This window comes from Ranitomeya imitator, chromosome 1 (genome assembly GCF_032444005.1).
Source record: "Ranitomeya imitator isolate aRanImi1 chromosome 1, aRanImi1.pri, whole genome shotgun sequence".
NCBI classification, from domain to species: domain Eukaryota; kingdom Metazoa; phylum Chordata; class Amphibia; order Anura; family Dendrobatidae; genus Ranitomeya; species Ranitomeya imitator.
In genome coordinates this window covers 1125158299-1125185712 of record NC_091282.1, presented here as the reverse complement: position 1 = coordinate 1125185712, position 27414 = coordinate 1125158299, and the positions used below count along the sequence as shown (strand labels likewise).

Genomic DNA, 27414 nt, shown 5'->3' with positions numbered 1-27414 from the left:
CTGTGATTGGCAGCAGCGGTCCGGAGACTAGAAGAGTGCAAATGTTTTTACGATGACGCACTCTTCATTACATGACCGCTGCTGTCAATCAATATTTAAAATGAAAAATTATCCTGCAACTTCCAAACAGAGTAGACACTGCTTCAGGAGCAGCCCGCGCTCAATCATCCATGCTTAACAAACATATATCACTGTCTAATAACCCCTAAGTATAAGATCACTTTATTCCATGAGTATATCTAATATATTAGGGACTAAAACAAGCCGACAATTCAGAATGCCATTAGCCCAAATGACTGACAAAGCCTTCATCACTGTATGCCGCCTCTGCTCTTACACCGGTTCCTACTTCTCGATAAACACTGGGTGCACGCCTCTGCCATAACAGGTCTTTCTCCTTTCAAAGCGGATAGTAAAATATTAAACTTTTCATCTGCCAACATTATACTTCTGAGTTCAGCTGAGTTTGCTATTCCTGCACTTCTCCTGTACCTCCACATGAACAAGTTTACACCATGCAAAGAGAAATCCGCAGCATAAATTACCCGCCACGGATATAACATGAGCGCCGCAAGTCAATTCCTGCTACAGATTGTTACCGCTGCTCGTAGATACATTAAGAAAACACCCTCCACTTTGCTGCTCCTGTAATATGCTGAGGATAGAACACTCCAGCGCCAACAGAACGTCTGCCATGTGTGAACGCACCGTAATTTTTCCTTTTTCTCTCCTGCTCTTTTGGCAGAAAATAAAGGCACTTTTTAACATATCCACCGTCAGGGGTGCCGGTTTTTAGGACGTCACATACGTGAATAATGTGTCCCCTCCCAACTTCGTAAACTGCTCGTCTACAATTGAAATGTCGGGGAAACAAAAGGGATCGAGAGGGACAGAGTTGGGAGCCAAGATTGTACTGAGAAGAGGAAGACCTAGAACATCAGGGGGAAATGTAGTTTTCTAGTGAACTAAAGAAATTGCCACAAACCTCACATTAGGAAAATAAATAAAAATGAATAAACAGTGTTTGTAAAAATGTGATTAGTGCACTTCTAGCAATATTGCCTCTAAAGTTAATTCACTCCCCCCCCCCCCCTTTGTTGAGCCAGAAAACCCCTATAACCATTTTTAAACATAATGTGTTTTTCCAACCCGTTTTTAATTTCTGATCTTTTCAGGTCTTCTCATAATGAAGAATGGACAATACTAGGATGAGTTTTTCTAGAGTCGGACTTGAATGACCGAGTCTGATCTGAGACTAGGAACAAAATCAGGTAAGTTTCCTTGTTTTGCCTCCTAGACATTGAACAAAAGGGTGAATAATAAATACCCACATTCGGAAGTGAGTGGCCACCCCATTTACATGCCAAATCATGCGTCCATTGGTCTCTGCATGGGATCGTGGCTGGCATCGCCTGGTCTCGTTCACACTTGATTTAATCCATTATTTTGCCTCTGTATGGGTAATGCCAAAATTAGGACTGGATTCAGAGCACAGGGTAAATATAATAGAAAAGATTATTTTCTCTTTCTTGCAAACTTATGTTGGTCTCAAAATACAAATGTAAAGTATTGAACAAATCTAGACTGTAAGTAAGAGCACTAACAAGTAGGATGAAAAGAATGACGTATCCTCCTAAAATATAGAGGTCCTTAGTCATTGAGACTGATATCTTAATTTGATGCATCTTTCAGCTGCCATGCGTCACAGCGAGAAATGTGCTCCAGTCAGGGATTGGAATGCACTGGGTTGTAATTCACTTCAGTGGAGTAAATGATTATGTATATTCATGTTTTTCAAAAAGTGTGGGTTGGTGGTAAAGACCGGCAGAAAAACACTAAAAGCTTCAACATTTGTGTGCAATAGAAATTTTACACAGTTTTACTACAAAAAATTGGAAGAAACTGTGATGAATCAGCCCCATGATCTTTATTTTTGTTGCCTACAAAAAAAAATGTAGAAAAAAGGAACATCCACAATATCCATTAGAAGAGACCGTAGACGACTTTTTTCAGACACATGATGAAGCCAAAATGGCGAAACAGTAAGGCCCTTCTTACACAATAGCTGTCCGCCAAGCAATGCTTCAGCTGATCATTTGGTTGACAACTCTCAGCCAAATCTCCCATACACAGGAGCACTGTAAGGCCGCCAACTGACATGTTGCCCGGTGACTTATCTCCCGGAGAACAGCAGCAGTCCATCAGCAGTTCAAAATCGAACATGTGTGACTGACATCTCTCCCGATCGTCAGTCGCTGGTGCCCCCATACACATTAGACCGTTGTCCGAACCCATTGATATTAGCGGGTTCAGCCCCATTGTTCTTAAAGGGACTCTGTTGGCACAGAATGACTGTTCAAACTAAAGGACCCTTCACATTAAGCGACGCTGCAGCGATACCGACAACGATCCGGATCGCTGCAGCGTCGCTGTTTGGTCGCTGGAGAGCTGTCACACAGACCGCTCTCCAGCGACCAACGATGCCGGTAACCAGGGTAAACATCGGGTTACTAAGCGCAGGGCCGCGCTTAGTAACCCGATGTTTATCCTGGTTACCAGCGTAAAAGTAAAAAAAAACAAACAGTACATACTTACCTACCGCTGTCTGTCCCTGGCGCTGTGCTTCTCTGCACTCCTCCTGCTCTGGCTGTGAGCACAGCGGCCGGAAAGCAGAGCGGTGACGTCACCGCTCTGCTTTCCGGCTGACCGACGCTCACAGCCAGAGCAGGAGGAGTGCAGAGAAGCAGAGCGCGGAAGGTAAGTATGTAGTGTTTTTTTTTTTTTACTTTTACGCTGGTAACCAGGGTAAACATCGGGTTACTAAGCGCGGCCCTGCGCTTAGTAACCCGATGTTTACCCTGGTTACCAGTGAAGACATCGCTGGATCGGTGTCACACACGCCGATCCAGCGACGAAATAAAGTTCTGGACTTTGTTCAGCGACCAACGATCTCCCAGCAGGGGCCTGATCGTTGGTCGCTGTCACACATAACGATTTCCTTAACGATATCGTTGCTACGTCACAAAAAGCAACGATATCGTTAACGATATCTTTATGTGTGAAGGTACCTTTAGTCCCGACGCTCAGTGCACCATGGCGGGGCCAATCATTTATATTCACCTTCCCACCTGCTTGTTTCCCCTGTATCTCCTCCCTCTTCTCTGATTGACAGCTCTGGCTTCATAGAGCAGAGGAGGGAGGAGACAGATGGGAAACAAGCAGGAGGGAAGGTGTATATAAAAGATTGGCCCCCCCATGGTGCATGTAAACCATAAGCACCTCACCAAGATTCATAACTCCAACAAGTCAAACCTTTATCAGGAGCCCTCTAAAGTCAAGAGTCGCGTCCAGAGATGGCATGGATTCTTCCTCTTAATTTTAACGAGCACCTACACAACATTGCCCATGAGGATGTGATAAGGACAGGATGAAATGTTCTAATATTCACATTTTCTTTCCATTTACCTCTGCAGGGATTAGAGTTGTGTCACAAATGCTAATACACCAACACTTATGTAACATGTCACATCCAGAAAGCTTCCAACCTCTACATAGGAACACAAACGATAACTCCTGGATGTGACCCAAGGCCTCACTCAAAGGTCCATGGATCAAGAACATGTTTCACGGATGGATCTTTAACCCATTATAGTAGTCTGTAAAAAAAAAAAAAAAAAAGTGGTTTTTTTTTCCCTGAATCACGGCTCGCTATTACCCATACAAGTCGATGGGTCCGCGTAGAAGCGCTTACAGAACACATTGCCATCTATGTGCCCTGTCCAGTTATAATATTGCAACGTGCAGGAGAGTTTTAGCAATTTTTTTTTTTTTTCAGACCACAAAAATCACATTCTAAAATCTGAAACACTGATGAAAATCGTAACAAAAAACACTGAAGGAAATTCTGCTTTTGTCTGGATGAAGCCTTAGATTGTACATGTTAGCACTAGTGATGAGCGAGTATACTCGTTGCTCCAGTGACCTCCGAGCCTTAGTGTTTGGAGATTTAGGCTGTGTGCACACGCTGCGGATTACTCTGCGGATTTTTCCGGACTGATTTTAGTAAATCCGCGGGTATACTGAACTGCGGATTTACAGCGATTTTTTTGCGGATTCCTTTTGTGGAGTAAGTGGAATCCGCACAAAGAATGGACATGCTGCGGAATAAACAATGCTACGTTTCCGCGCGTTTTTTTCCGCAGCATGGGCACTGCGGATTTTGTTTTCCATAGGTTTACATGGCACTGTAAACTCATGGAAAACCGCTGTGAATCCGCACCAAATCTGCAGCGTGTGCACACAGCTTTAGTTTTCATTGCCTCAGCTGAATGATTTACGGCTGATAAACAGCTTGATTACATGTGGGGATTCCCAAGCAACCCCCACATGTACTCAGCCTGGCTACTAGCTGTAAATCATTCAGCTGAGGTGATGAAAACTAAATCTCCGAGCACTAAAAAAATACTCTGAGGACCCCCGAGCAAGGAGTATATTCGCTCATCACTAATTAGCACCCATCACCATCCATCAAATCTCTGCAAAGACGGGACCCATAGGCTTCCCACCCGCCTGGAAAAAAAACACAGGCGATCACAGAAATGTCACCATAACAATAACCCCCATCATCAGTACTATTCAGGAGGAGCCGCAGAGTTAGGGCTCAGGTACATCACTATACATGCGATCTATGCTTTTCAGGGATAGCCCTGGCACCTATGATATTCCATGGGGCTGTGCACGTCTGATCTATTTCCATACAAGTGGTCCCAGTAATGAAATCGGCGACATATCCAAGTGTCAGATCAAAATCGGCAATGCAACCCTACGAGTCTGTGACAAACATCAGAGCGCACTCAGATTACATCCGAGTGCAGTCTTATTTTCACCGACTGACAGAATGGGAAACTTTTTTCCACCTCCAAGGATAACTGGACTGTTTTTGTCGCAGTCGTGTGCATTTACCCTTACAGAACAGAAAGCAGATGCCCTTACTAACAAGCGGGTTGTCATCGCCCCTGGGATAAGTCACTAGCGGGGGCAGACACACTGGAGAGTACCAGAACAGCATATGGGTCATGTGGACTGTTTGTAGCCCCCTACTTCAGAGGACAGAAGTCATATTACAGCTGCAGGGCCAGCAGCACACACTCCACACAGGGCTACATGACTGCCCCCTACGGCCATGATGGGCACAGTCTGCACCATGCCAGGAGATTACACAACATGACTATGGAATAACAGCAGAACCCGTGAAGCTGTATAATAACTGCAGGCCCGGCAGGTGAGGTACACAGCTCCCCTGCAGACAGCTGCTCCTCCACAGCACACACCTCACCCTGTATAGTACACCCTGGGGCCGGCGTGTCCCACTGCTACACAGGGGGGTCACACACGCCCAGGCCTACCATATGGATACCACCCCTGCCCAGCTCACATGTGGGCACGACCAGTGGCAGCAGGAAAGTTGTCTATACATCAGGGGGTGTGTCCTATCAGCAGCACAAGTGTTACACAAGAACACGCCTCCCACACAGCATGCACACAGCCGCGCCACACTCACCACACAGCTGCGCAGCACCGAGCCGTCCCCGCCGCTCTACGCCTAGGGCTTCCGTCCGCTCCTCCACAACGTGGCACAGATGATTCCGGCTGTCTGCGCACTACGAGCGCCAAGCTCGTCACTCTACCACCATCACTAATGCCACAGCACTGCGCAGGCGCAGCCCGGCCCAGGAAGCAGCGACAGGGAGATCCTAGGACACAACAGGGAATACATTGTACTGCGCAGGCGCATGGGGAGGACATGTGATCTCTCCTCCCGGTGCTGAGGATAGCCTCCAGTGAGCGGTCAGTGCTGCCGCTGCTGCACTCTGTGTACGGACGGGCCGTGCACTGCAAGTGAGAAGGCGCAGCAGGTTCACACCGGCGGCAAACTATTGCAAAGACGGACAATTATTAAATTTTTAACCTTTTTGTTATCTTTGTATTTTCATTTTTTCATCCAGGGTTACGTTATACTGTTAGGAGGGCTACTTGGCTCCATTATTATGTGTGCAGGGCTATGTGTCTGCCTTTAGACTGAAGGCTATGTGGGGTCCAGTATATTGTGTGTGGGTGCCATGATACTGTGTGGAGGGATGTAAGGACCGTTATACGGTATGGAGGACTATGTCAGGGCCATCATGCTGTGTGGAGGGATGTAAGGACCGTTATACGGTATGGAGGACTATGTCAGGGCCATCATGCTGTGTGGAGGGATGTAAGGACCGTTATACCGTATGGAGGACTATGTCAGGGCCATCATGCTGTGTGGAGGGATGTAAGGACCGTTATACCGTATGGAGGACTATGTCAGGGCCATCATGCTGTGTGGAGGGATGTAAGGACCGTTATACGGTATGGAGGACTATGTCAGGGCCATCATGCTGTGTGGAGGGATGTAAGGACCGTTATACCGTATGGAGGACTATGTCAGGGCCATCATGCTGTGTGGAGGGATGTAAGGACCGTTATACGGTATGGAGGACTATGTCAGGGCCATCATGCTGTGTGGAGGGATGTAAGGACCGTTATACGGTATGGAGGACTATGTCAGGGCCATCATGCTGTGTGGAGGGATGTAAGGACCGTTATACGGTATGGAGGACTATGTCAGGGCCATCATGCTGTGTGGAGGGATGTAAGGACCGTTATACGGTATGGAGGACTATGTCTGGGCCATCATACTGTGTGGAAGGCGAAAGGGCCATTAGTCTCTATGGAGGGCTGTGTCAGGGCCATCATGCTGTGTGGAGGGATGTAAGGACCGTTATACGGTATGGAGGACTATGTCAGGGCCATCATACTGTGTGGAGGGATGTAAGGACCGTTATACGGTATGGAGGACTATGTCAGGGCCATCATACTGTGTGGAGGGATGTAAGGACCGTTATACGGTATGGAGGACTATGTCAGGGCCATCATACTGTGTGGAGGGATGTAAGGACCGTTATACGGTATGGAGGACTGTGCCATAGGCGATCATACTGTGTGTGGGTGCCATCATACTGTGTGAAGGGGCGTAAGGGCCATTAGTCTATATGGAGGACTATGTCAGGGCCATCATACTGTGTGGAGGGATGTAAGGACCGTTATACGGTATGGAGGACTGTGCCATAGGCGATCATACTGTGTGTGGGTGCCATCATACTGTGTGAAGGGGCGTATGGGCCAATAGGCTATATGGAGGACTATGTCAGGGCCATCATACTGTGTGGAGGGATGTAAGGACCGTTATACGGTATGGAGGACTGTGTCATGGGCGGTCATACTGTGTGTGGGTGCCATCATACTGTGTGGAGGGGCGTAAGGGCCATTAGTCTATATGGAGGGCTGTGACGGGGCCATCATATTGTGTGTGGGTGACATCCTACTGTGGGGAGGGGCATAAGGGCCATTAGTCTATATGGAGGGCTGTGTCAGGGCCATCATACTGTGTGTAGGCGACATTCTACTGTGTGGAGGGATGTAAGGGCCATTAGTCTATATGGAGGGCTGTGCTGGGGCCATCATACTGTGGGCTAAATCCTACTGTGTGGAGGGACGTAAGGGCCATTATGCTTTATGGAAGGCTGTGTTGGAGTCACTGTGGATCTATACTTTGGAGTGTGGGGGTAATGTAGGGTCATCAAACTATGCATGTGGACGGTGATATGTAAGAATTCACTGTGGGGGTATTATCCTGTGTTTGGGAGCACATTTGTTGGCATCATACTTTATGAGACTGAAAAACTATATAAGGCCAATATGTAAGGGGCACTTCCAAATAACAATAAGTAACCAAAAAAAGGGGAAGCGAAAGAAACCCAAATAGTAAAACAATCTTTAGTGAGAAATACATTAAAAGCAATAAGAGGCAAGAGAAATTCCATGCATACGGGACCAATCAATATATTTTTGTCACGTAACATGTAGGAAAGGCTAAGTACAACACGAAGGGATAAGGGAAAGGGAACCAAACATTAGGGAAGGGGAGATTGGAGACACCTTGACAGATCTAACGTCACCCTGTCTGCCATATCGTCCCTACATAGGGTCCACACTTATCTCTGAGCAGGATACCTAATCCCTGCCTGACCCTGGCAATAAGAACAGGATGAGTGCTAGTCAAGCCTCACTACCGCTAAAGACAGCTAAGATACACAAAACAATGGAACATATTTTTGCAATCAGATTTGTGTGCGATGCATCAGCTCTAGTGATGAGCGAGTGTGCTCGTTACTCGAGTTTTCCGAGCATGCTCGGGTGTTCTTCGAGTAGGGGCAGCACGGTGGCTCAGTGGATAGCACAGCAGCCTTGCATTGCTGGGGTCCTGGGTTCTAATCCCACCTTGGACAACATCTGCAAGAAGTTTGTATGTTCTCCCCGTGTTTGCGTGGGTTTCCTCCGGGTTCTCCGGTTTCCTCCCACACTCCAAAGACATACTGATAGGGAATTTAGATTGTGAGCCCTGTCGGGGACAGTGATGATAAAGTGTGCAAACTGTAAAGCGCTGCGGAATATGTTAGCGCTATATAAAAATAAAGATTATTATTATTGAGTCCCCGCAGCTGCATGATTTGCGGTGCTAATGTGACCGGCCCAGCTGTAAACTACTGGGGAATGAATGAAATGCTGCCGGCGCTTGCTTTAGAGACAAGCGCTGACGTCACTGAGTCTGCACTCCCTTAGAGCCTGAACTCTTGAGCGTGGGAAAATCAGAAGGCATTTTCCCACGCTCAACAGTTCATCTGCGTTCATGCTGTGAGGGTGCACAGACTCAGTGACGTCAGCCCTAGTCACTGAAGCTCCTCCGCTCACAGCATTTCATTCATTCCCTAGTAGTTTACAGCTGGGGCGGTCGCATTAGCACCACTCCCGGTTGTAAGCTTTTTATACCCCAGATATGGATTACGGCATGAAACTGACTGTACGCCGGACAGGTATGGGTATATTGTTGGTTTGTTATTTTGTTGTTATTTTGTTTCCATTTTCTACAAGAGATCCAGGGCGTTGCATGGATTACCAGTAACAATAAAATGGTCAAACAGTGTTTAGTGTTTTATTTAATTTTAATACTTTATTCTGGCTGTGTCTTTATTTAACCTGTAATCACCGCTAGACTCTAATACAGTTAGGTCCATATATATTTGGACAGAGACAACATTTTTCTAATTTTGGTTATAGACATTACCACAATGAATTTTAAACAAAGCAATTCAGATGCAGTTGAAGTTCAGACTTTCAGCTTTCATTTGAGGGTATCCACATTAAAATTGGATGAAGGGTTTAGGAGTTTCAGATCCTTAACATGTGCCACCCTGTTTTTAAAGGGACCAAAAGTAATTGGACAGATTCAATAATTTTAAATAAAATGTTCATTTTTAGTACTTGGTTGAAAACCCTTTGTTGGCAATGACGGCCTGAAGTCTTGAACTCATGGACATCACAAGACGCTGTGTTTCCTCCTTTTTGATGCTCTGCCAGGCCTTCACTGTGGTGGTTTTCAGTTGCTGTTTGTTTGTGGGCCTTTCTGTCTGAAGTTTAGTCTTTAACAAGTGAAATGCATGCTCAATTGGGTTGAGATCAGGTGACTGACTTGGCCATTCAAGAATATTCCACTACTTTGCTTTAATAAACTCCTGGGTTGCTTTGGTTTTATGATTTGGGTGATTGTCCATCTGAAGTATGAAACGACGTCCAATCAGTTTGGCTGCATTTGGCTGGATCTGAGCACACAGTATGGCTCTGAATACCTCAGAATTCATTCGGCTGCTTCTGTCCTGTGTCCCATCATCAATAAACACTAGTGACCCAGTGCCACTGGCAGCCATGCATGCCCAAGCCATCACACTGCCTCCGCCGTGTTTTACAGATGATGTGGTATGCTTTGGATCATGAGCTGTACCACGCCTTCGCCATACTTTTCTCTTTCCATCATTCTGGTAGAGGTTGATCTTGGTTTCATCTGTCCAAAGAATGTTCTTCCAGAACTGTGCTGGTTTTTGTAGATGTTTTTAGCCTTTTTCTTCTTGATACTTATGAGTGGCTTGCACCGTGCAGTGAACCCTCTGTATTTACTTTCATGCAGTCTTCTCTTTATGGTAGATTTGGATATTGATACGCCGACCTCCTGGAGAGTGTTGGTCACTTGGTTGGCTGTTGTGAAGGGGTTTCTCTTCACCATGGAGATTATTCTGCGATCATCCACCACTGTTATCTTCCGTGGGCGCCCAGGTCTTTTTGCATTGATGAGTTCACCAGTGCTTTCTTTCTTTCTCAGGATGTACCAAACTGTAGATTTTGCCACTCCTAATATTGTAGCAATTTCTCAGATGGGTTTTTTCTGTTTTCGCAGCTTAAGGATGGCTTGTTTCACCTGCATGGAGAGCTTCTTTGACTTCATGTTTACTTCACAGCAAAACCTTCCAAATGCAAGAACCACACCTCAAATCAACTCCAGGCCTTTTATCTGCTTAATTGAGAATGACATAATGAAGGGATTGCCCACACCTGTCCATGAAATAGCCTTGGAGTCAATTGTCCAATTACTTTTGGTCCCTTTAAAAACAGGGTGGCACATGTTAAGGAGCTGAAACTCCTAAACCCTTCATCCAATTTTAATGTGGATACCCTCAAATGAAAGCTGAAAGTCTGAACTTCAACTACATCTGAATTGTTTTGCTTAAAATTCATTGTGGTAATGTCTATAACCAAAATTAGAAAAATGTTGTCTCTGTCCAAATATATATGGACCTAACTGTATGTGAGTATAAAACTTCAATTTTATTAATGTATAAAACAAATAAATACAAAATTGTGAATTGACATCAACACCAATACACTAAAATACAGAAGCACCCGGGGGAGGTGCCTGTCCCTATATATAACCTACCTCACCCTGCCTGACAGCGGAGGTTGGCACCCTATGACCTGCGCTTTGGGGCCCCCGCTCGTCGGCGGATCTCCCTGTCTGCCCTAATTGTTCCCAACCATGGTAGGGGAGTGAAAAAGATGCCTAAGGGTATGTGCACACGTTCAGGTTTTTTCGCGTTTTTTTTTTTCGCGATAAAAACGCATTAGAAACTGCAGACATATGCATGCTACGTATCATTTAGAATGCATTCTGCAATTTTTGTGCACATGATGCGTTTTTTCCGCAAATAAAACGCATCGCGGTAAAAAAAAAAAGCATCATGTTCATTAATTTTGCGGATTTTCTGCGTTTTTCCTGCGATTCTATGCATTTGGGAAAAAAAACGCACCAAAAGTACGTCAAAAATGCATGCGGATTTCTGGCAGAAATGTCAGGTTTTTGTCAGGAAAATTTCTGCCAGAAATCCTGACGTGTGCACATACCCTAAAGGATGAAAAGATAGTAAAGGAGATATGGAGTTATGCTGTTTGTCTCTCAATTGTAAGCTCTTTAGTGTAATAGAACTGGATATAACTTGTCTATCGGCTCAACTAAATGTAAGTTGTTAAATGGATATCTTCTTGTATGGATACCTAATTACTGGCTTCAGAGTCCTTAATCTGAGTTGACCACCTGTGTAACCCAAAGATATAGATCTGGACCGTGTTGTCAACACAGATATGGATCCAATATTGGAATGATATCAGACAAAGAAAACCAATCATATCGGCTTAATAGCATAAATACACGTGTTCAAAATATAGCCGCTTGATGATAGCAATTACCACCGCATCCTCCAATATCCGCAAGCTAGAAATAGGGTACCGTCACACAGTGGCACTTTGGTCGCTAGGACGGCACGATCCGTGACGTTCCAGCGATATCGTTACGATCTCGCTGTGTCTGACACGCTACTGCGATCAGGGACCCCGCTGAGAATCGTACGTCGTAGCAGATCGTCTGAAACTTTATTTCGTCGCTGGATCTCCCGCTGACGTGGGTGACGCCGATTCAGCGATGTCTTCACTGGCAACCAGGGTAAACATCGGGTTACTAAGCGCAGGGCCGCGCTTAGTAACCCGATGTTTACCCTGGTTACCAGCATAAACGTAAAAAAAACAAACATTACATACTTACCTTCCGTGTCTGTCCTCCGGCGCTGTGCTTCTCTGCACTGGCTGTGAGCGCCGGCCAGCCACAAAGCACAGCGGTGACGTCACCGCTCTGCTTTACGGTTGACCGGCGCTGACAGTGCAGAGGAAAGCACAGCGCCGGAGGACAGACACGGAATGTAAGTATGTGATGTTTGTTTTTTTTACGTTTACGCTGGTAACCAGGGTAAACATCGGGTTACTAAGCGCGGCCCTGCGCTTAGTAACCCGATGTTTACCCTGGTTACCAGGGGACTTCGTGATCGTTGGTCGCTGGAGAGCGGTCTGTGTGACAGCTCTCCAGCAGCCAAACAGCGACGCTGCAGCGATCGACATCGTCGTATCGCTGCAGCGTCGTTTCAGTGTGACGGTACCCATAGATACACTTGTTGGCTGATCACTACATTTATTGTGTCCTGTTGTCTCAACTGAGTTAGATTGATTGCTAACGAGCTTTAACCCCCCCCCCCCCCCTCAAAAAAAAAGAGAGATCTAAGGGCTAGCCTTCTATATATGTAGACTTAGCTTGGGGATGCATTCGTGCACTATCATTCGTGTATTTTTATTCAAAGTACTTTTTTTTTCTAAGTACTCGGCAGTTATAATATGGCAGTTAGACAGGGCAGGAGACAGGTAAGACAATCTAAATCTAATCCATATTCACTTGAAACAGCACAAATACCATATTTATTTGTATAATCTATATCCTGGCTGCTGCATTCACTCACATTCACCGCCCTTGCATTAACTCTCTATACTCCATCCATATTGGCCCCTCTGTCTTTGCCTCTCCTATGTATAGCACTCATGCTCTGTTCACATTGCTTAACAGCACAGATCCATTCAGTCCCACCATCCAACACAAGAGACGCTCTCACAAATCACTTAACCATCTGCTCACTCTTTCGATCCTCCTTCTCCTAGTCGCTGGAGACATATCTCCAAACCCCGGCCCCCCATGTTATAGCCAGTCAAACCTCCCAATTGCTACACCCAGAAAACCCTCTAACCTTATTAATATTCCCTGCATGCCTTCTGTCTCTTTGAATTGTGCCCTTTGGAATTCTCGCTCTGTGTGTAATAAACTCTCCTTCATTCATGACTTCTTCCTTTCTAATTCTCTTAATCTCCTGGCTCTTACTGAAACCTGGATCCAGCAGTCAGACACCACCGCTGCTGCTGCTCTTTCATATGGTGGACTACACTTTTCTCATACCCCAAGATCAGACAACAGAGCAGGTGGAGGCGTTGGTCTGCTCCTTTCACCCAAATGTACTTTCCAAGTTATCCCCCAAGTACCCTCACTTGTCTTCCCTTCCTTTGAGGTCCATGTGGTCAGACTCTACGTCCCCTTCTCCATGCGAGTGGCGGTGGTGTATCGTCCTCCCGGCCCCTCTCATCAGTTCCTTGATCACTTTGCCACCTGGCTTCCACACTTTCTCTCCTGTGACACCCCCACCCTTATCATGGGTGATTTCAACATCCCCATTGCCTCTCCCCTCTCCCCATCTGCTTCTCACCTTTTATCGCTATCCTCCTCTTTCGGCCTCTCGCAGCATACTAACTCTCCAACACATGAAGATGGAAACTCCCTTGACTTGGTCTTCTCCCGGCTCTGCTCAGTCGATGATTTCACAAACTCCCCTCTCCCGCTCTCTGACCACAACCTTCTTTCATTCTCTATCAAGAACTGCCATCCCGCTCAGGTCACCCCCACTTTCCACACTTATAGAAACATACAGGCCATTAACACCCAGAAACTTATGAAGAACTTGCAGTCCTCATTGGCCCCAATCTTCTCCATCTCATGTCCTGATTCTGCTCTGAAGCATTACAATGAAACCCTGCAAAGTGCTCTGGATGAAGCTGCTCCTCCTATACATAAAACAACTCGGCACAGACGGCAACAACCGTGGCACACGCTGCAAACACGTTTCCTGCAGCAGTGCTCCAGGTGCGCAGAACGTCTGTGGAGAAAATCTAATCTACCCGAAGATTTCATCCATTATAAGTTCATGCTAAAGACATACAATTCTGCCCTTCACCTCTCCAAACAAACCTACTTCAACACCCTCATCACCTCCCTGTCCAATAACCCTAAACGTCTCTTTGACGCGTTCCAGTCCCTACTCAACCCAAGAGAGCAGGCCCCAACCACGGATCTCCGTGCTAACGATCTGGCCAATTACTTCAAAGAAAAAATTGACCACATTCGACAGGAAATCATCTCCCAATCCCTTCATACCATGCACTGTCCTCCCTCCCCCACTGCATCTAGTTCACTCTCTGACTTTGAAGCAGTTACAGAAGAAGAAGTAAGCAGGCTCCTTGCATCTTCTCGCCCGACCACTTGCACCAGTGACCCCATTCCGTCACATCTCCTCCAGTCCCTTTCCCCGGCTGTCACCTCTCACCTAACAAAAATATTCAACCTTTCCCTCACTTCCGGTATTTTTCCCTCCTCATTTAAGCATGCCATAATACATCCATTACTTAAAAAACCATCCCTCGATCAAAACTGTGCCGCTAATTATAGACGTGTCTCTAATCTTCCCTTCATCTCTAAACTTCTCGAACGCCTGGTCCACTGTTGTGAATTCTGTGGCTGAATTCACTCCTGTGGTCACAAGTGGTACTGCAGCTTCTGAGCTTCCTCCCTCAGGTGTCCTGGTGAGCTCGTTAACTGCTTCATTACTTAACTCCGCCTGATGCTGCTATCCTTGCTCCTTGTCAATGTTTCAGTGTTGGATCTGAGCTTCTCCTGATTGTTCCTGTGACCTGCTGCTCTGTATAGCTAAGTGCTTTTTGCTTTTTTGTTGCTTTTTTTCTGTCCAGCTTGTCTTTTGTTTTGCTGGAAGCTCTGAGACGCAAAGGGTGTACCGCCGTGCCGTTAGTTCGGCACGGTGGTTTTTTTTTGCCCCCTTTGCGTGGTTTTGCTTTAGGGTTTTTTGTAGACTGCAAAGTTCGCTTTACTGTCCTCGCTCTGTCCTAGAATATCGGGCCCCACTTTGCTGAATCTATTTCATCCCTACATTTTGTCTTTTCATCTTACTCACAGTCATTATATGTGGGGGGCTGCCTTTTCCTTTGGGCATTTTCTCTTGCGCCAGGAGACCCTGCATTGAGTAGTGTCGATGCGTTTTTCCTGGCGCTCGGATTGCTGTACAATGAGCCTAATTCAGTGGATCAGGCTGAGAAAAATTTGCTGGCTTTGTGCCAGGGTCAGGATGATATAGAAGTATATTGTCAGAAATTTAGGAAATGGTCAGTACTCACTCAGTGGAATGAATCTGCGCTGGCAGCTTTGTTCAAAAAGGGTCTCTCTGAGGCTCTTAAGGATGTCATGGTGGGATTTCCTATGCCTCCTGGTTTGAATGAGTCTTTGTCTTTGGCCATTCAGATCGGTCGACGCTTGCGCGAGCGTAAATCTGTGCACCATTTGGCGGTACTGCCTGAGGTTAAACCTGAGCCTATGCAGTGCGATAGGACTATGACTAGAGTTGAACGGCAGGAATACAGACGTCTGAATGGTCTGTGTTTCTACTGTGGTGATTCCACTCATGCTATTTCTGATTGTCCTAAGCGCACTAAGCGGTCCGCTAGGTCTGCCGTCATTGGTACTGTACAGTCCAAATTCCTTCTGTCCATTACCTTGATATGCTCTTTGTCGTCGTTTTCTGTCATGGCGTTTGTGGATTCGGGCGCTGCCCTGAATCTGATGGATTTGGATTATGCTAAACGTTGTGGGTTTTTCTTGGAGCCTTTGCGGTGTCCTATTCCATTGATAGGAATTGATGCTACACCTTTGGCCAAGAATAAACCTCAATACTGGGCCCAGCTGACCATGTGCATGGCTCCTGCACATCAGGAAGTTATTCGCTTTCTGGTGTTGCATAATCTGCATGATGTGGTCGTGTTGGGGTTGCCATGGCTACAAACCCATAATCCAGTATTGGATTGGAATTCCATGTCGGTATCCAGCTGGGGTTGTCAGGGGGTACATGGTGATGTTCCATTTTTGTCGATTTCGTCATCCACCCCTTCTGAGGTCCCAGAGTTCTTGTCTGATTATCAGGATGTATTTGAAGAGCCCAAGTCCGATGCTCTACCTCCGCATAGGGATTGTGATTGTGCTATCAATTTGATTCCTGGTAGTAAATTCCCTAAAGGTCGATTATTTAATTTATCCGTGCCCGAACACGCCGCTATGCGCAGTTATGTGAAGGAATCCCTGGAGAAGGGACATATTCGCCCATCGTCATCACCACTGGGAGCAGGGTTCTTCTTTGTAGCCAAGAAGGATGGTTCGCTGAGACCGTGTATTGATTACCGCCTTCTTAATAAGATCACTGTTAAATTTCAGTATCCCTTGCCATTGTTATCTGACTTGTTTGCTCGGATTAAGGGGGCTAGTTGGTTCACTAAGATAGATCTTCGTGGTGCGTATAATCTGGTGAGAATCAGGCAAGGAGATGAATGGAAAACTGCATTCAATACGCCCGAGGGTCATTTTGAGTATCTAGTAATGCCATTCGGACTTGCCAATGCTCCATCTGTGTTTCAGTCTTTTATGCATGACATCTTCCGTGAGTATCTGGATAAATTCCTGATTGTTTACTTGGATGACATTTTGATCTTCTCAGATGATTGGGAGTCTCATGTGAAGCAGGTCAGAATGGTTTTTCAGGTCCTGCGTGCTAACTCTTTGTTTGTGAAGGGATCAAAGTGTCTCTTCGGTGTGCAGAAAGTTTCATTTTTGGGGTTCATCTTTACCCCTTCTACTATCGAGATGGATCCAGTTAAGGTCCAAGCCATCCAGGATTGGATTCAGCCGACATCTCTGAAAAGTCTGCAAAAGTTCCTGGGCTTTGCTAATTTTTATCGTCGCTTCAGCTGTAATTTTTCTAGCATTGCCAAACCATTGACCGATTTGACCAAGAAGGGTGCTGATTTGGTTAATTGGTCTTCTGCTGCTGTGGAAGCTTTTCAGGAGTTGAAGCGTCGTTTTTGTTCTGCCCCTGTGTTGTGTCAGCCAGATGTTTCTCTTCCGTTCCAGGTCGAGGTTGATGCTTCTGAGATTGGAGCAGGGGCGGTTTTGTCACAGAGAGGTTCTGATTGCTCAGTGATGAAACCATGTGCTTTCTTTTCCAGGAAGTTTTCGCCCGCTGAGCGTAATTATGATGTGGGCAATCGAGAGTTGCTGGCCATGAAGTGGGCATTCGAGGAGTGGCGTCATTGGCTTGAAGGAGCTAAGCATCGCGTGGTGGTATTGACTGATCATAAGAACTTGACTTATCTCGAGTCTGCCAAGCGCTTGAATCCTAGACAGGCCCGTTGGTCGTTATTTTTTGCCCGCTTCGACTTTGTGATTTCGTACCTTCCGGGCTCTAAAAATGTGAAGGCGGATGCTCTGTCTAGGAGTTTTGTGGCCGACTCTCCGGGTTTATCTGAGCCAGCGGGTATCCTCAAGGAAGGAGTCATTGTGTCTGCCATCTCCCCTGATTTGCGGCGGGTGCTGCAAAAATTTCAGGCGAATAAACCTGATCGTTGTCCAGCAGAGAAACTGTTCGTCCCTGATAGGTGGACTAATAAACTTATCTCTGAACTTCATTGTTCGGTGTTGGCTGGTCATCCTGGACTCTTTGGTACCAGAGAGTTAGTGGCTAGATCCTTCTGGTGGCCATCTCTGTCACGGGATGTACGTACTTTTGTGCAGTCCTGTGGGATTTGTGCTAGGGCTAAGCCCTGCTGTTCTCGTGCCAGTGGGTTGCTTTTGCCCTTGCCGGTCCCAAAGAGGCCTTGGACACATATTTCGATGGATTTCATTTCTGACCTTCCCGTTTCTCAAAAGATGTCAGTCATTTGGGTGGTCTGTGATCGCTTTTCTAAAATGGTCCATCTGGTGCCCTTGGCTAAATTGCCTTCCTCCTCTGATTTGGTACCTTTGTTCTTTCAGCATGTGGTTCGGTTGCATGGCATTCCTGAGAATATTGTTTCTGACAGAGGTTCCCAGTTTGTTTCAAGGTTTTGGCGAGCCTTTTGTGGTAGGATGGGCATTGACCTATCCTTTTCCTCGGCTTTCCATCCTCAGACTAATGGCCAGACCGAACGAACCAATCAGACCTTGGAAACATATCTGAGATGTTTTGTTTCTGCAGACCAGGATGATTGGGTGTCCTTTTTGCCGTTGGCTGAGTTCGCCCTTAATAATCGGGCCAGCTCGGCTACCTTGGTTTCTCCATTTTTTTGCAATTCTGGGTTCCATCCTCGTTTCTCTTCAGGACAGGTTGAGTCTTCGGACTGTCCTGGTGTGGATTCTGTGGTGGATAGGTTGCAGCAGATCTGGACTCAGGTAGTGGACAATTTGATCTTGTCCCAGGAGAAAGCTCAACTTTTCGCTAATCGCAGACGCCGTGTGGGTCCCCGACTTCGTGTTGGGGATCTGGTTTGGTTATCTTCTCGTCATATTCCTATGAAGGTTTCCTCTCCTAAATTTAAACCTCGTTTTATTGGTCCGTATAGGATTTCTGAGGTTCTCAATCCTGTGTCTTTTCGTTTGACCCTCCCAGACTCCTTTTCCATACATAATGTATTCCATAGGTCGTTGTTGCGGAGATACGTGGCACCTATGGTTCCATCTGTTGAGCCTCCTGCCCCGGTTTTGGTGGAGGGGGAATTGGAGTATATTGTGGAGAAGATTTTGGATTCTCGTGTTTCTAGACGGAAACTCCAGTATCTGGTTAAATGGAAGGGTTATGCTCAGGAAGATAATTCCTGGGTTTTTGCCTCTGATGTTCATGCTTCCGATCTTGTTCGTGCCTTTCATGCGGCTCATCCTGGTCGGCCTGGGGGCTCTGGTGAGGGTTCGGTGACCCCTCCTCAGGGGGGGGGGTACTGTTGTGAATTCTGTGGCTGAATTCACTCCTGTGGTCACAAGTGGTACTGCAGCTTCTGAGCTTCCTCCCTCAGGTGTTCTGGTGAGCTCGTTAACTGCTTCATTACTTAACTCCGCCTGATGCTGCTATCCTTGCTCCTTGTCAATGTTTCAGTGTTGGATCTGAGCTTCTCCTGATTGTTCCTGTGACCTGCTGCTCTGTATAGCTAAGTGCTTTTTGCTTTTTTGTTGCTTTTTTTCTGTCCAGCTTGTCTTTTGTTTTGCTGGAAGCTCTGAGACGCAAAGGGTGTACCGCCGTACCGTTAGTTCGGCACGGTGGGGTTTTTTTGCCCCCTTTGCGTGGTTTTGCTTTAGGGTTTTTTGTAGACTGCAAAGTTCGCTTTACTGTCCTCGCTCTGTCCTAGAATATCGGGCCCCACTTTGCTGAATCTATTTCATCGTTACGTTTTGTCTTTTCATCTTACTCACAGTCATTATATGTGGGGGGCTGCCTTTTCCTTTGGGGAATTTCTCTGGGGCAAGTCAGGCCTATTTTTCTATCTTCAGGCTAGCTAGTTTCTTAGGCTGTGCCGAGTTGCCTAGGTAGTTGTTAGGCGCAATCCACAGCCGCTTTTAGTTGTGTTTAGGATAGGATCAGGTGTGCAGTCTACAGAGTTTCCACGTCTCAGAGCTCGTTCTTGTATTTTTGGGTATTTGTCAGATCACTGTGTGCGCTCTGATCGCTAAGCACACTGTGTTTCTGGATTGCCTTCATAACACCTGTCATTAGCAAGCATAACAGTCCACTCCCGTCTTACCCGCTATCTCTCAGATAACTCTCTTCTCGACCCTCTTCAATCTGGCTTCCGCTCTTTACACTCTACTGAAACTGCCCTCACTAAAGTCTCTAATGACCTACTAAGAGCTAAATCTAATGGTCACTACTCCATGCTAATTCTCTTGGATCTCTCTGCAGCATTCGATACTGTGGATCATCAGCTCCTCCTCACTATGCTCCGCTCCATCGGCCTCAAGGACACCGTTCTCTCCTGGTTCTCCTCCTATCTCTCTGACCGATCCTTCACTGTATGTTTTGCTGGTTCCTCCTCCTCTCACCTTCCCCTTACTGTTGGGGTTCCTCAAGGATCAGTCCTAGGCCCCCTCCTCTTCTCGTTGTATACTGCCCCTATTGGACAAACAATCAGTAGAATTGGTTTCCAGTACCATCTCTATGCTGATGACACCCAATTATACACTTCTTCTCCTGATATCACACTGACCTTTTTAGAAAACACCAGTGATTGTCTTACCGCTGTCTCTAACATCATGTCCTTCCTCTATCTGAAACTAAACCTGTCAAAAACTGAACTCCTTGTGTTCTCTCCCTCTACTAACCTACCTTTGCCTGACATTGCCATCTCCGTGTGCGGTTCCACCATTACTCCAAAGCAACATGCCCGCTGCCTTGGGGTCATCCTTGATTCTGACCTTTCATTCACCCCCCACATCCGATCACTGGCTCGCTCTTCTTACCTGCATCTCAAAAACATTTCTAGAATTCGCCCTTTTCTTACTTTCGACTCTGCAAAAACTCTTACTGTTTCACTTATTCATTCTCGTCTGGACTATTGTAACTCTCTACTAATCGGCCTCCCTCTTACCAAACTCTCCTCACTCCAATCTGTCCTGAATGCTGCTGCCAGGATCATATTCCACACCAACCATTACACCGATGCCTCTACCTTGTGCCAGTCATTACACTGGTTACCCATCCACTCCAGAATCCAGTACAAAACTACTACCCTCATCCACAAAGCACTCCATGGCTCAGCACCACCCTACATCTCCTCTCTGGTCTCAGTCTACCACCCTACCCGTGCCCTCCGCTCCGCTAATGACCTCAGGTTAGCATCCTCAATAATCAGAACCTCCCACTCCCGTCTCCAAGACTTTACATGTGCTGCGCCGATTCTTTGGAATGCACTACCTAGGTTAATACGATTAATCCCCAATCCCCACAGTTTTAAGCGTACCCTAAAAACTCATTTGTTCAGACTGGCCTACCGCCTCAATGCATTAACCTAACGATCCCTGTGTGGCCTATTTATAAAAAAAAAAAAAAAAAAACAATCAGGTTCCTCGCATTATGTTCTCATTCACTTTATGCAGTTAATAGCCCTCTGTGTCTGTACTGCTACATACTTAGGCTGTTAACTGGTTCTTGCAGCTTTACATGAACACCTGAGCCTTACACTATGGCTGGTCCGAATAACTATAGCAATTGTTACCATCCACCTCTCGTGTCTCCCCTTTTCCTCATAGTTTGTAAGCTTGCGAGCAGGGCCCTCATTCCTCCTGGTATCTGTTTTGAACTGTGATTTCTGTTATGCTGTAATGTCTATTGTCTGTACAAGTCCCCTCTATAATTTGTAAAGCGCTGCGGAATATGTTGGCGCTATATAAATAAAAATTATTATTATTATTATTATATACCGCCTCAGCAACTCAGATAGTTTTATACACAATAGTGCAACATATTCCAATCTCCGTACACTATAATCATGAAATAAACTCCAATGTCTATGCACACTGCATGCTACAGTAGTGCAACAAACACACACTCAATGCGTTCACCTCCACTGAGGTTCATCAGGCGTAAATAGATAAATCATAGCCAGCAGTACTTAGCTTTGTGGCAATACTTATGAAGCAGGCTTGGTGGCCAGACTATAGGAGACAATCCTCCCTTACTTGTGATGCATGGTGTTAAGACCCCCCCCCCCTTATTGTTTATATAATTGTCCCGATTACATAACAGACTTCACCTGATAATAAATGCAGTCCACATCCGTGTCATGCTTTAAATCAATTATTGCGCCGAGACACAGCTCGTTTGCGCATGACCGGAAGTGATGGCTTCACTGCAGACTGGAGCACAATGGTAAAGCTCTGCGCATAACCGGATATAGGTCAGCTATTGCGCCGAGACATAGCTCGTTTGCGCATGACCGGAAGTAATGGCTTCACTGCGGTCTGGAGCACAATGTTGAAGCCCTGCGCATAACCGGATATACCCGTGCCGCCTAGCATTGCGCATGTCCAGGAGCGCCGAAAAAAATCTTCCTCCGGAAAAATGTCCGTGCTAAAGGAGATCCGGGAATGAATGCTGGAACCTCGCGCATGTCAGGATTAACACATACACGGCGGCACTGCGCAGTGTATACCAAAAGAAACCCATGCTGTATACAGTACCATACAGTATATAACATAATAAATTTGCAATGCATGTATTATACTGCATGATAGCTAAGACAACTCTGTATAATGGCACAAAGGTTATATTCAATCATAACAGATTAGCTACAGTATATGTCCTATAAACAAGGAAAAAGGGGGGTGTTTGAATTAGACACTGTTGTGCCCCCAAATAAGGGACCAACTACTATACAGATATAAAATTTAATATTAGGATAAGATGCAAGATGTCACATTAGCCAATCACGGCTGATAAGTGTGACCAGGTTTTAATAATTTTGCAGACCAAGAAAGGATTCTATGAATACGGATGTAAAGGGAAGAACTTATATTGTAATGGCCCATTCAATAGTATCACAGGAAGCTGTTAAATTGTAATTGTTCGTTTAGACCATCTGGGGACATGGATTTTAGCCTGTATACCCACTTTTGTTCCTTCTGCAGAATAGTTCCAATCTCCCCCTCTAATTGATGGGGCAATGACCTCAATGACACTAAAGGTAAAAGAATCAAGACTCCCCCCATGCATTTCTCTAATGTGTCTTGATACCGGGGTATCCCTCGCGTGTCGAATGTCGCCAAGGTGATCCCCAATACGTCTCCTGAACTATCTTCTGGTTTTGCCCACATAATTAAAGGGGGCATGACTCATGAGCATTTAAACAGATATATAACACCTGATGTTTTGCAGCTCGAAAAGTGCCTGCTCTGATAAACCTGGCCAGTGGAGGCACTGCTAAACTGCCTGCAGACACACATATCTGCAGAAGGAACATTTGCCAATTGCCACATCTAAAAGTGCCCAGTTCTCGTCTTTTGCAACCATGTGTTCCCTTTGGTATTGATGTATAAAGACTATGGACCAACTTGTCACCAATGCACCTGCCCCTTCTGAAAGTAATGGCCGGAGTGTCAGGCAGTTTTATACTCACATATTAGAGTCTAGCGGTGATTACAAGATAAGAATCTCTAATTAGTTATTTCTGTACTGTGAAATTTTCTTTGATACAAAGTCTTTATTTAACCCTTTAACAACTATAGGATTAGTAATGGATAGATCCATGAAGGTAGAAAGTAGATGACAGCACATCAATGTTAGGATGCCCGCTCCAGTCCAACAACCCAATTGGAAATAGATCAGTCCAGCAAGAAAAAGGAACAGCATCCAATCCAGGTGATGAAAAAATTCACAACAAACTTTATTCTGCCATGATGCAACGTTTCGACCAATACAGGTCTTATATAAAGAATCTGAAGAAAAAGAACAAAACGATAATATGTAAATAACCCTCAGTGGAAAAAGCCTACCAATCTTGAAACCACATTCTCGTTGGTATAGAAACCAAACTCCAATAAGGACCCACCACATAAACAAAGTACAGTATAGACCAAAAGTTTGGACACACCTTTAAAGATTTTTCTGTATTTTCATGACTATGAAAATTGTACATTCACACTGAAGGCTTCAAAACTATGAATTAACACATGTGGAATTATATACTTAACAAAAAAGTGTGAAACAACTGAAATTATGTCTTATATTCTAGGTTCTTCAAAGTAGCCACCTTTTGCTTTGATGACTGCTTCGCACACTCTTGGCATTCTCTTGATGAGCTTCAAGAGGTAGTCACCGCGCCCTGTCTGGTTTAATAAGTGTTATTTCTTGCCTTAGAAATGGGGTTGGGACCATCAGTTGTGTTGTGCAGAAGTCTGGTGGATACACAGCTGATAGTCCTACTGAATAGCCTGTTAGAATTTGTATTATGGCAAGAAAAAAGCAGCTAAGTAAAGAAAAATGAGTGGCCATCATTACTTTAAGAAATGAAGGTCAGTCAGTCCGAAAAATTGGGAAAACTTTGAAAGTGTCCCCAAGTGCAGTGGCAAAAACCATCAAGTGCTACAAAGAAACTGGCTCACATGAGGACCGCCCCAGGAAAGGAAGACCAAGAGTCACCTCTGCTTCTGAGGATAAGTTTATCCAAGCCACCAGCCTCAGAAATCGCAGGTTAACAGCAGCTCAGATTAGAGACAAGGACAATGCCACACAGAGTTCTAGCAGCAGACACATCTCTACAACAACTGTTAAGAGGAGACTTTGTGCAGCAGGCCTTCATGGTAAAATAGCTGCTGGGAAACCACTGCTAAGGACAGGCAACAAGCAGAAGAGACTTGTTTAGGCTAAAGAACACAAGGAATGGACATTAGACCAGTGGAAATCTGTGCTTAGGTCTGATGAGTCCAAATTTGAGATCTTTGGTTCCAACCACCTTGTCTTTGTGCGACGCAGAAAAGGTGAACGGGTGGACTCTACATGCCTGGTTCCTACCGTGAAGCATGGAGGAGGAGGTGTGATGGTGTGGGGGTGCTTTGCTGGTGACACTGTTTGGGATTTATTCAAAATTGAGTGTGCAAAGCAGTCATCAAAGCAAAAGGTGGCTACTTTGAAGAACCTAGAATAAAAGACATAATTTCAGTTGTTTCACACTTTTTTGTTAAGTATATAATTCCAATGTGTTAATTCATAGTTTTGATGCCTTCAGTGTGAATGTACAATTTTCATAGTCATGAAAATACAGAAAAATCTTTAAATGAGAAGGCGTGTCCAAACTTTTGGTCTGTACTGTAAGTGAGAAACCAATCCATGTTTATCTGGGCCGGACTGGCCATCTGTCAATTCTGGCAAATGCCAGAAGGGCCTGTCAGGTTGTGGGCCGCCTTGTCTGCTATATAGTTATTAGAATCTGCATCCTCAAGACGCCAATTCTGTTAACAGTTGTGACAGAGCACAAAGTTGTTGCCTCTGTCACTTGCCGCAGCAGGCTGTAGGCGTCCTTTGTGGTTGTGACCTGGCGGAGGCCAGCACCAACAGGTGTTGTCGGCGGTGCAATGACATCATTGCATCATGCCACCAGCATCCACAACAAGACTAGATAGAAGAGGAGTCAGACACTGCAGAGGATGAGGTGTCTAGATTATGTGAGTATGGGGATTTTTTTTATTTTGGGGGTTTATGGGGGACCATCACACTATATAGGTGTCACGGCCACTCCTTCTGCAGCCATGCCTGCTGCCAGGACCACCGCCGCTCCCTCCACTCATACTTACCCGCTGCGGCACGCTCCTCCTGCAGGCGGGCGTCCTCTTCTTCATTCTTCTCCGCTCCTTGGTCCTCATCGGGTGTGCGTTCGCACCGCCCACTCCAGCACTTCCTCTTTCTGATTTACAGGCACTCTGTATCTCCTCTCTGTGATCCTGGAGGACCGTGACCCGGAAGTCCTTCAGCACTCCATGTATTTAAGGCGATTCCTTCCTCTGCTCCTCGCCTGTCTGTCATTTGTGCTTCTGTGACTGAGGTCCACCTTTGTCTTTGCTCTGCCTGTTCTGAGTCTCCGCTCTGTCCAGCCAGTTTAGCTCCTCTGCCTTTCCCAGGCTTCCTTGTCTCCTCATCCAGTCCAGCCTTCCCAGTGTCTGCTCCGTACTCTGTTAGTCTGGTGTCTCTGTCCTGTCCTGCCTCCTTTGTGTCTTCCCCTTCTCAGTGCTCCTTTGGTCTCGCCTGTATTCAGCTCTTACCAAACTGTACTTCATCTTACCCCGCTCTGTCCGTCCTACGCCCAGCTTCTCTATTTTGTACTTCCTACTTCCTGTCTCCGGGTTCCAGCTTCTGCGGCAATAGTCTCCCTTGGGTCTGCCGCTAACGCTCCCTGTATAGGGGGTGGTCTACCTGGTCAGCTCACCCTTGGGAGGTTCGTTGTCGTGGATCTGCGGGTCCACTACAGGTGTTCCAAAAGATTTCACAATAGGGAGCTGTGAGATGGACGATCATGGTATATAAAGGGCTGTGGGGTGGACCATCATACTATATGGGAGACTGTGAGGTGGACTGTCATACTAAGGTGAGCTATGAGGTGAATCATCATACTATATGGGGGGCTTTTTGGGTACCATCATACTACATAGGAACTGTGAGGTGTATCATTAGAATATATGAGGAGCTGTGGAAACTACCATCATGGGGGGTTATTGTGGGGATCATATTACTATATAGGGGGCTGTTGGAGGGACCATCACACTATATGGGGGGCTGTGAGGTGTACCATCATACTATATAGGGAGCTGTTATGTGGACCATGATCCATGATACTATATAGGGAGATGGGGGGGACTGTAATACAGTATTGGGCTATGGGGGATCTTCATAGTGTATAGGATCTATCATACTGTGTGGAGTGGTTGTGGAGGGACCAGCTTACTATGTAGCGTGGTTATGGTGAACATTATACTGTTTGGAGGTCTATGGGGTACATTATACTATGTTGGGGGCTGAGGAGACCATCATACTATTTGGGATGGTTATGGTGACATCATACTGTATGGGGCTGTGGGGTCCTCATACTGTACGGGGGGGGGGGGGGGGGGTTTGGTGGACATCATACTGTGTTGGGGTCTGTGGTGCCTCTCATACTGTATATTCTGGGCTGTGGTGGACACCATACTGTATGAGAGGCTGCGGTGACAATCTTACTGTGTGAAGTGCTGTGGGGCATCATGCTTTGTGTAAGATTTGTGGAGCAATCATACTTTGTGTGGTCATTCTACTTTGTGGGGGTTATAATACTCTACGGGGTCCTAAAAGGGGTATCATAGTAAGTGAGACCACACAGGGGCTTCAGTAGGGGCAAAATAATTGTCTAAGTGCTGCAATGCATTTCCTTCTTCGTGATGTGATAAGACATTTTCTATGGGCCACTGTTATTTCTATGTACGCTCCTGCTCAGGAGAATTATTACAATGAAGAGGCACTGAGGGTCATCATTATAAAGAGGAATAATGGGGGGATTGTTAGCATTTTAGGGGAAGCAAGGAGTCATTATTATTAATAATATAAGAAAGGACAAGGGATATTTTTAGTATTATAAGGAGGTATCGGGTTATTAATATAAAAGGTCAAGAGGGAGCATTATTAAAGGAGGCATAAGGGAATTATTATAAGGTATCACAAGCTGCGGTTTGTGTAGAGGGGGTTGAATGTGAGGAGAGTCCCGTGAAATCAGTAAAGTGAAGATGTTTGAGTGTTACTTTTTGCAGGGACGAGTTATGGATGGAAGAACCTGCACAAAATACACATATACAGTTGTGGCCAAAAGTATTGACACCCCTGCAATTCTGTCAGATAATACTCAGTTTCTTCCTGAAAACTATTG

General features: G+C 45.8%; 1 protein-coding gene across 2 annotated transcripts in view; it reads right to left on the bottom strand.

Moving 5' to 3' along the window:
• Window positions 1-5731, bottom strand: part of CLOCK (clock circadian regulator) — a 99780-nt gene extending 94049 nt beyond the window's left edge. The window contains exon 1 of one of the 2 annotated variants that reach the window (XM_069744459.1): window positions 5561-5731. The gene's annotated coding sequence lies outside the window, so the exon portion shown is untranslated. The remainder of the gene's footprint in view (window positions 1-5560) is intronic. The other variant, XM_069744458.1, reaches the window with a different exon arrangement.
• Between the last annotated feature and the right edge of the window lie 21683 nt (window positions 5732-27414).